The following is a 10,000-nucleotide window of genomic DNA, read 5'->3' on the forward strand; positions in this document are numbered from 1 at the left end:
CAGAGAAACACATGGGTTGTCTCATGTCATCAATGGTGGTTCCTCTGCATGTCTCTTTACCTCTCCATCTCATATCCTGATTGAATCTAGACCTACCTTCCAGTTGCCATCTCAGGACAGATGAATGCCTTCACCTTAATCATTCGTATTGGAATTTACAAACTCCTGACACCAAGGAATCCGTTTTCCTGCTCACAGAGGGAGGATCAGCGTCCGACCTCAAACAGGTTCACAGATCGTTAGCCTAATACAATGGCTGCTTTTCAGAGACATGAGCCGAGTCCCAACAGGTTCTAACACAGCCTCCATAGTCATGCAAAGGAAAAAGAAATATTTACTATTTGTCATAAATGTTTATAAAAATTAACTTCATAAAATTACATACATCAACAAAACAGCCTATAAAATTGTGTAAACTTGTTCCGAGTTCTTATAATGATTTTCACGATGAAGTAGGATAATATGGGAACATCCGTGCCAATTCTCATTGGTTTAGGCCACAAAACGCCAAATCTGTGACAGGGGGAGGAAAAGATTAATGTGGCGGCAAAAAAACAATAATTTGAAATTGCGTGCCATAAACCACGTAAATATTAAAAACATCTTGTGCATTTATCACCCTTTAATAAGAAAAGAAAAACAGGTAAAAATAGTAAATTCGAGCAATTAGAATGTACCAAAAAGAAGAAAAAAGAAATTTCTTCTGAGAGGGCCATTTGACATAGGGTATTTCCCCTATAGCTCACTCAAAAATCAATATATCATAAGACCCATAAATTATATAAAGTGGTCACAGAGCCTCAAGATAACAACATCACTGCTTAGCAATGCTATTCACAAATGTTCACTAAAAATCTCCTTAATTTTTATAAATATCACTGTGAGATATATATCAATATGTAAGCGTACGATATTACGACTTGTACTTTGTTCGGAAACATGGTACCTACCTGGTGACGGACTAAAGTTTGAGGGTCTGTAATATGGGAAATATCAGGAGCCCAGTTTGACGCATCTTACCTCAACCCATAGATGTCACGAACTGCCTCCGCACACTTCTAACTCTTGGAAAAATCTTAAATAACCTTGGGAATCTCGAAAAAAAATGGTTCTGCGCATGTTGCAGGGCCCCACATGGGGTCCACATTAAGCACGCTGGTATATATGCATATATATATATATATATATATATATATATATATATATATATATATATATATACATACATATATAAATATATATATATATATATATATATATACATATATAAATATATATATGTATATATATATATATGTATGTATATATAATATATATATGTATGTATATATAATATATATATATGTATGTATATATAATATATATATATGTATGTATATATAATATATATATATATATATATATATATATATATATATGTATATATATATATGTAAATACATACATATATATATATATATATATATATATATATATATATATATATACATATACATATATATATACATACACATACATACATACAAATATACAGCATGCATACACACACATATATATATATACATACATATATATATATATATATATATATATATATATATATATATATATATATATATAAAGGTTATATGAACTATAAGCCAATTAGTGAATCTATTATACTCAACATATTTATTACAAATTAATTGTTATCCACATTATAGAGGATTTAATAAGCAATTTAATTTTTTTTTTCACAATGACTAGCGAATATTTCCATTGCCAGTTCATAAATAATAATCACATTAATCAGAGTTAGAGCTCAGAGGAAAAATAGAAAGCTGTTGCTACTGCATTTATCCTGTACTACTTGATCAAGGTCGACTAATCTATTCAGGTCTCTTTCATACCTAAAGAATTGCTCCTTGTTTCTAAATCATACGCTCGCAGCTCACCCAGTCTGCCGATCTGTTAGCGGGCACTCGGTCATAGCTGGGTATCAAACTCGTATGAGAAGGGAACTGGCCAGCCAATAACAGTCGCTCATTATTCATTTATTATTATTATTATTATTATTATTATTATTATTATTATTATTATTATTATTTGCTAAGCCACAACCCTAGTTGTAAAAGCAGGATGCTATAAGGCCGACGGCTCCAACAGGGAAAATAGATCGGTGAGGAAAGGAAATAAGGAATTTACAAGAGAAGTAATTAACAATTAAAATGAAATATTTCAAGGGTGTCCGGACAATCCGGTACGAGGACAATTTTTTACCAGGCCAATTCGGTACCAATTGATTCTTATAATATGGAAAAACAGTATTTTTCCAATTTTTTTTTCGTTTCTAAAATTCCTATCAGTTCTAAGCATTAGTTTTAACAGAAATTTTTTCTTTTGTTCCAAATTATTAATTGTACGCGATTCTCCGTTCAAACATCGGTGAAGAACATTCCAAGATTCTATTGAAAATTTTGGATCAGTCTCCTCTTTCTGGTACCTCTTCCTCTCACTGGTCCTATATATGAATTTTCAAAATAAGAGACAATAGGTTGAGGGATATCATCATCATCAACCAATTTATCAAAGGCATCCGCAACCTGATTTAAAGGTAAAAATGCTAAGGCTATAAAACATCTCAATTTAAAACTGAATATGTCATCTTCGTGGTAACGTACCTTAAAACCTTCAGCTACAATATATGTCTATAAACATTTTGTCCTAAATGAAACCAGCAAAAAGCAATATTTGTTCCTGGAAACGTATTTAAAAAATGCGTTTTCTGCAGCTTTTTCGAAGTCTATTATCATATCTTCTGGCCCCTCGTTATTCACTAATTCTTTCACTTTTTGGAAAAGGCGCTCTTACGTATTTTGAGACTTATCAGGTAAGAGGGTAAACAATCTTGGAGTACTGAAGTTCTTAATTTGTATATGCAAGATATATAATTGGAAAATAATAACAGGCCAACTCTTAAAAGTCCCATCTCCTGTCCAATTTGCACGTTGTCTCAAATCTTGAAGAGCGTCATTAGTAGCGAAAATTAAAATGCGTTTAACGTCGTCGATGCCACTGTCATACTGCAAAAACATAAGAGCCGTTCTCGATAACTCCAAACTCTCGTGGTATTTTAGATCCATTAATTATTTGCGGTATCGGTAGATAATTAGCCTGATCACCTCTCCATCGTCTCATATTTCGACTAATATGAGCTAGTTTCGTTATGTCAGTAAGTGCGCACTCATTCAAGGCCAATATATTGGCCTTGCACTCATTTAAATTTCCTAGTTCTTCTGTTAGAATTGAACGAGAAGGTGTTTGACTTGTCATTGTCCTTTCCTTGATATTTGCAGTAGCAACTTTTGGACTCACTTAAGCTGCAGTTGTGCTATGATTATGTTTTCCATTATACTTGAGCGCATGAAAATTAACATCTGAGTGAAGCCGTGCTTTGCAAGACCGCCTTTCACAACGCCAATAAATCTCCGTACCATAAAGATTTTCTTTGTTTTTGGTACACGTTGTTTTCCTTAACTAATTTCGTTTTTCCCTTTACCGACATTATGCAGTTGCAAGACTTCATTGTGTGAATGATGGGGTGAAACTAGACTAAAAAGTCTGGAATAAAGAAACTAATAAAGTTGTTTTGTTTATATTTTTTTTAAACTAAGGGAATAACCAAACTAATCCTTTAGTAATAAAATAGGTGGATTGTTTGTTATTTGTAAACAACTAGTGATAACCAAACTAAGTAGTTAGGTATTTAGGTAATATTATATATAAATAGTTCATAATATGTAATATAGAAATATCATATTTTCCTGTTTTAGACATTTTAAAAAATGACAAGCCTGGTACCGAATTTTCCTGGTACTGAATTGTCCTGGTACCGAATTGTCCTAGTACCGAATTGCCCGGTACCGAATTGTCTGTGACCGAATTGTTCTAGCACCATTTCAAGAACAGTAACAACTTTAAATAGATGACCTTGATTTGAGCAATACAAAAGGGTTTCTGGAAGCACGTCAACATTCTTTCACATTTACCAAGGTACATTGGAATCGACATAAACTTTTGGGCGTTTTCATAGAAACTGGATGTTTCGTTTCAATACTGTTGTATTAAAAGCAATATGTCCCACTTTCCTCACGAGACTTCTACATTGTTTGCATTTTCTACCTAAGTCTCTTTTCCCATTTTAATGCAAAATGAAAGAAACTCAAAACACAAGTATATCTTATTCGTAAGGCAATCTTTTTTTTTTTTTTTTTTTTTTTTTTTTTTTTTTTTTTTTTTTTGTCTGATGTTAATACAATCCTCCAATTTCTCCCCTCACATTCCAGGACACTAATCGGAACGTTCCTTTGAAGAGCATCCGAATATTTTTCCTTTCATCCATTCTGACAGATATTCATTCTAAAGTCCGAGTATGTTGAGTCCGAACAATCCTCCATATTTTTTTTTTTTTTCAATTATCTAAATCCGCTTCGTAGTTCACACATTTTTTATTTTTTTTTTTTCCATATTTTTTACTCGTAAATACTAATGAAATTAGCAGTTTCAAATATCGAACTCGCATCACTATCAGTTATTTTAATTCTTTGCCATTGATGCCAACATTCATTCAGCTTTTCAATGCTGGCATTCATTTAATAATTTCACAATCAATGCTAATATTAATTTCACCTTTTACCATTAATACTAATGCTGGCATTCATTTAATAATTTCACAATCAATGCTAATATTAATTTCACCTTTTACCATTAATACTAATTTTGATTTCATCTTTTACCGGTAATAATAATATTGATTTCATCTTTTACCGGTAATACTAATATTGATTTCATCTTTTACCATTAATACTAATATTGATTTCATCTTTCACCATCAATGTTAAATTTGATATGAATTATTAACTTCAAGGGTAAATATTCCGTTTTGAATTCCCACCATCGATACTAACATTCATTTCTATAACTTCACATAACATTCGGTCATAGTATTTTTTCATTAGTTCTAGCATTCCTTTCAACTCTTTAACCAGCAATGCTAACATTCTTTTATAATAATTCACTAGCAATGCTAACATTCCTTTCTGTTCCTTCATAATCAGTTATATAATTATATGAATCTTTTGCCTTCAAAAGCTAATATCAACTCTAACCTTCATTATTCTTATTTACTTATATGACCTAACTAGAATTGAAATATGCTTAAAATATCTTTCAAAACAAGAACTTTATAACTCACAAACTTATTTAGCCCATGATACGTATACATAAACTTATATACTGATTTTCCATTGTTTTTAAGACAAAACAAAGATAAAGAAGCGGTTCAAAAGACACCAAAAACAGCAGAAGATGTGTAACCCACAATGCTAAAAATACCGCCGAACGTATTCACAAAGTTTTCCTCTTCCATAACTGTCATAAAAATCGGCGGGAGGCAGATGTTGCTCCAAAGAGTCCTTGGGGCGTTCTTGTGGATCCTGGCTGTCAGTACGATTTGAATAGAGGATTTGCACCATAAGAAAATGCAAACATAGAAAGAATAAAGAGAGAGAGAGAGAGAGAGAGAGAGAGAGAGAGAGAGAGAGAGAGAGAGAGAGAGAGAGAGAGAGAGAGAGAGAGAGAGAAATCCTTCGGGGAAATGTTTTGATGCTTCTTAGGGTCTCCATGAAAGATGAAAATTGGTGTTTTGGTTTATTGGCACGAAGAGAATATTAATCTTTAATGTATATTTCAAACACAACAGTTGCAGAAATATTCACACTTAAAGCAAAATATTGAAATAGTTTGTTTTTGCACTAATAAATTTTTTCAAAAAGTTTTTTATTTTATCTATATTCCCTGAAAATTTGTGTTATAAAGAATGGATAATTTGACTTTGATTAATTACCAACCTTACAATAAATAAAATTTTCCGTAGTTAAAGAATTCCTTGCAATCCTAGTAATATACCAACGAAAGCTAATATCTGGCATGTAATAACCTTTATGAAATATTTTAATTTTCATAAAACTAATTTCATTAAGGAAAAAGACAATCTACGCTAGGCTGGTGTCCTCATTCAAACAGTGTGTAGAAATCTTGCTCTTTGCCACCTATTATTTACTGGGTCATTAATCTTTATTTTGGTCTAGAAAATAAGCTGATTGCTTTTCCATGTACTGTTATATCATCCGCATTGATTTCATCTACTGACTGAATACAAATTGTTTCTGATTAGATAAACAGATTACTTTTAACCCTAAGAAGACAGTTATTAGGTCAAGAGCGTTGGCTCTCCCTTATTCATATATTTTCCTTGATTATAGTTTCTTAATAAGGGGTTCATTTAGCATTATAGGTATTGTTGTGTACTGTGCATTTTTTTTTTTAAATGTCCACTTTTTCTTATCTTCCATTTCACAGAAAAAGCACATTTAAGTTTTACAGCCCCCCCCCCCCCAAAAAAAAAAATCAATGGACAAATTGATAAGATCTTCGTTATTTTTGGAGACCTGTATGTCAAAATTAAATGTTTTAATTATATTTTCATCTTGTTCGTCTGTTTCGTCTCAGCAGCTGACACGCATTCTGAATTGGAGTATAAAAACCTAAACGTGTATCGAATTTCTTCTTCCAGATTTTAGTATAATCTAATGCCGCCGTCGTTCGTTTAGTTATTTCCGCAGCTTAGAAGTTGTTCTATAAGAGTTCTCCTTTATAGTACTTAAATCTCCCAATATCACAACGCTGCTATGTAGTTCTGAACCTGCATTTTATTCTAAGGCTTGCGTTTTCTACTTCAATACTTAACAGTGTTTCAGTTGAACACCAGAATCAACCCTGCTATCTTATTCCAGAGGCGTGTCAGTGTTTATGATTTATACTTAATATGGAACTACGGATTACAGGATATCATCAGTTTCTTTCTATCTTTCTCTCATGCTAATTATTTCATGATCATAAATTTACAGATTTTTTTTTCATTCTCTTTAATGATTATTCGCTCGTAGAAAAATACAGAGCTCTTAAATTGGTAATCCGACCAGTCGAGAAGTACACATGATTATTTCAAAATATGCATCATCTATTGTCCATTAAATACTGTATATATATATATATATATATATTTCAACAGTAAACAAAAATTGCAAACGTGCTACTAAGATTTTATGTTAAAGCATTTGAACTTTAAGATGAATAATGCTCAAACGAGTAGCACTCGGCTATAATTTCAAAATTAATAAACATCAGCTTATTTGTATTTGGAATCTACAAATTTAGAATCCAAAATAATGTTTGCTGATACGGTGACCTTCCTTTACGGAAACAAAATTTTCCAGAATCTCTGACTTCTGGGGTATGAATCCTTATAAAGAGATCGATTAAGTAATAGAATTAAAGTTATACCGATGGAACATACAGCAATGAGTTATGAAGTTTTACTACAAAGTTAGAAGAGGTTGAAAGAGTAAGGTCAGCAAGACTGAAGAAAACAAACAAAGGAACTGAATGTAGAAGGATACAAAAAATAATGCAATAATAAGGGGGTGTAGGGATGTTGTCATGACCCTTGATAATTCCTAAATTACAATGCATAAGGAGCACGGAAGGCAGTAGGGGGCTTAATGACCAATTTATTCTACGGAAAAGGACTGAATTCATGTTTCTCAAGCAAACGAACAAAATAGATCCCTTTTATAAAATATTAAATAAGCTTAGAAAATGATGACGTTGACGAATATCTTATAATGAATTTCCAGATGAAGCGGTACAGTTTTTTTATTGTTCTACTACAATTTCTTCTATGATACAATAATCAGAAAAAGGTCTTTCTTTTGCCTTTAGAAAACTGCCACTTAAACGTTGCACCAAATACGTTGTTTTTTACGTCATTGAATTTGAATCACCTTAAATTTGCGCCATTTGGAAAAAAATATGCAAAATCTATTGTATCTGATATATCCTTCAACTCGAGTTAATACTTTAAGATTATAGACTGAAATATGCTTCTTTGTATCTTTTTCCCATCTACATATTTTTCTAGCTGATAGGTGTGATGGAGGAAAGACGAATGAGGGTAGTTAGCTACATAACCATATTAATGAATAGTTCATAAAGTTAAGTAATAGTAAAAGAAGAATGAGGGCAGTTAGCTAGATAAGTATAGTATGGAATAGTTTCTAAAGTCAAGTATTAGTAAGAGTAAGATAAAATTAACTTTAATCACCGTTTTATTTAGATAAAGGTACTGTTTCTTTCTATGATTTAAATATTAACATATTGCAATAATGATTTGACAGTATAATTACTTATGAATTGGTGTCTGGCATTTAGATCTGCTGTGAAATACGTTATAGTGATCAGTATGGGTCCTTTGTCGGTTTGAATTTGGAATGCTAAAAAGTCGTTTTTGGAAGTCATCTATTACTTTGTGTCTAATATTGATTTTTATTATTATTGCTACTCATACATAGGATTCAACAACAAAGTTTTGTATTATACCCAAATATTTTCATAGTTTCATTTCGTTTCATTCTATGTACATTGATTAATAATAGGACAGGGAATTCTCTGAATATATTATGTAATTAAAATGTCTTTGTTTTTCACTTTAAGTTGAATTATTTCAATTCTTTGAAGAGTTGAATTAATTTGAGTTACAATGGTTTATTGAGTGTGTTAATTTCTTTTATGTTTTCTGGTATTCCTGGCTACCAGAGTAGCACTGTATATTTTGATGCTGAAGTTAACCCTTGTAGAATATTTGTAAAATAGAAGAATTGGAGAAATCCGAGAAGCTTTTGAGTGATGCTTGTATTTATTTTAATTGATGTTGTGCGTCCTGGAAATTACTCATATGTCCAGCGGGAAGAATTGGTGAGCCCGAGTTCAAAGTAAGTTAATTTCCTGGTGTAAAGTCTTCATTTGATTAATCGTTCTGTGAACTTGGTTATGCTTTCTTCAGATTGTGTGGGATCTTGCATATTCCGCTGTTTAATCTGAATTGCTTGAAAATATTCTGCTTTGTTTGTACTTTTTTTTTTATTCTTTGTCATGATGCTTGCTATCATGTTTCTTCGGAGAAATGTCTATTAGCGTGCTTTTTCTCATTCGTATGTGGTAACACGGTTGCCTGATTATAAAGGACTTTGCTGTGGCTTTTTGGGGTTGACCATAGTCCCGACTGGCTGCCCTGCCTGTCATCGCTTAGAACTGGTAGCTTGTGTTTGTGTGTTGTACCAGCCACTATCGTCCTTCCTTCCAGCAGTAAGGAGTCGTAGCGTAGTTAGGTCGACAGTCTGAGACGTGTGAGGTGTCTGTTATGTTTTTAGAAGGTGTTGGAATGGCTGTGTTTGTGTGTGTATTAGTCTGTAACACCCATTTGCTTTACGCAAATCTATCCGTCGATTACGTACATAATCCTGAGGTGTCCACACGGACAGCAAAGTGTCCGTCTTTCTGACTGGTCGGGTGCGGATTTAAACCCGCGCCGCAGACTTCCACGAAGTCCGAGCTAGCTGCCCAAACCGACTCAGCCATCGGTTTCTTCGGAGAACTGTATTGTTGGTAAATAGTCATCTGGTAATATAATGTTCATTATCGAATAGTAGAAATCCTTCCTGATGCAGCCTGGGTATATAGCTATAGTTATTATTGTTGCAATTCATGTCTATTCTTGGATATTACTTATATTGCTTTGGATGTCATTTGCATCAGCCTTACAATTTCCTGTATTGGTTACTGTTATTTTAATGTATCTTGTACCGTTGTTTGTAGTGAATTTTGGTTATCTATTCGCTTAGATTTCCTACAATTTCCTTTGTATTAGAGCCTCTCTCTCTGGACATTTTGCTGCTAAAGGTTTATGTTTTTTATTGCATTTAACACATTTTCTGATGCCAAAATAACAGTAAGATACATGACACAATCCCAAGGAAACAGTAAGTGGGAATGAAACACAGCTGACGCTATGGCAATAACTTATTCTAATTCAGCATTCTTTATTGATTCATATGAAGATCAT

The sequence above is a fragment of the Palaemon carinicauda genome, chromosome 19, assembly GCF_036898095.1.
Source record: "Palaemon carinicauda isolate YSFRI2023 chromosome 19, ASM3689809v2, whole genome shotgun sequence".
Lineage (NCBI taxonomy): Eukaryota > Metazoa > Arthropoda > Malacostraca > Decapoda > Palaemonidae > Palaemon > Palaemon carinicauda.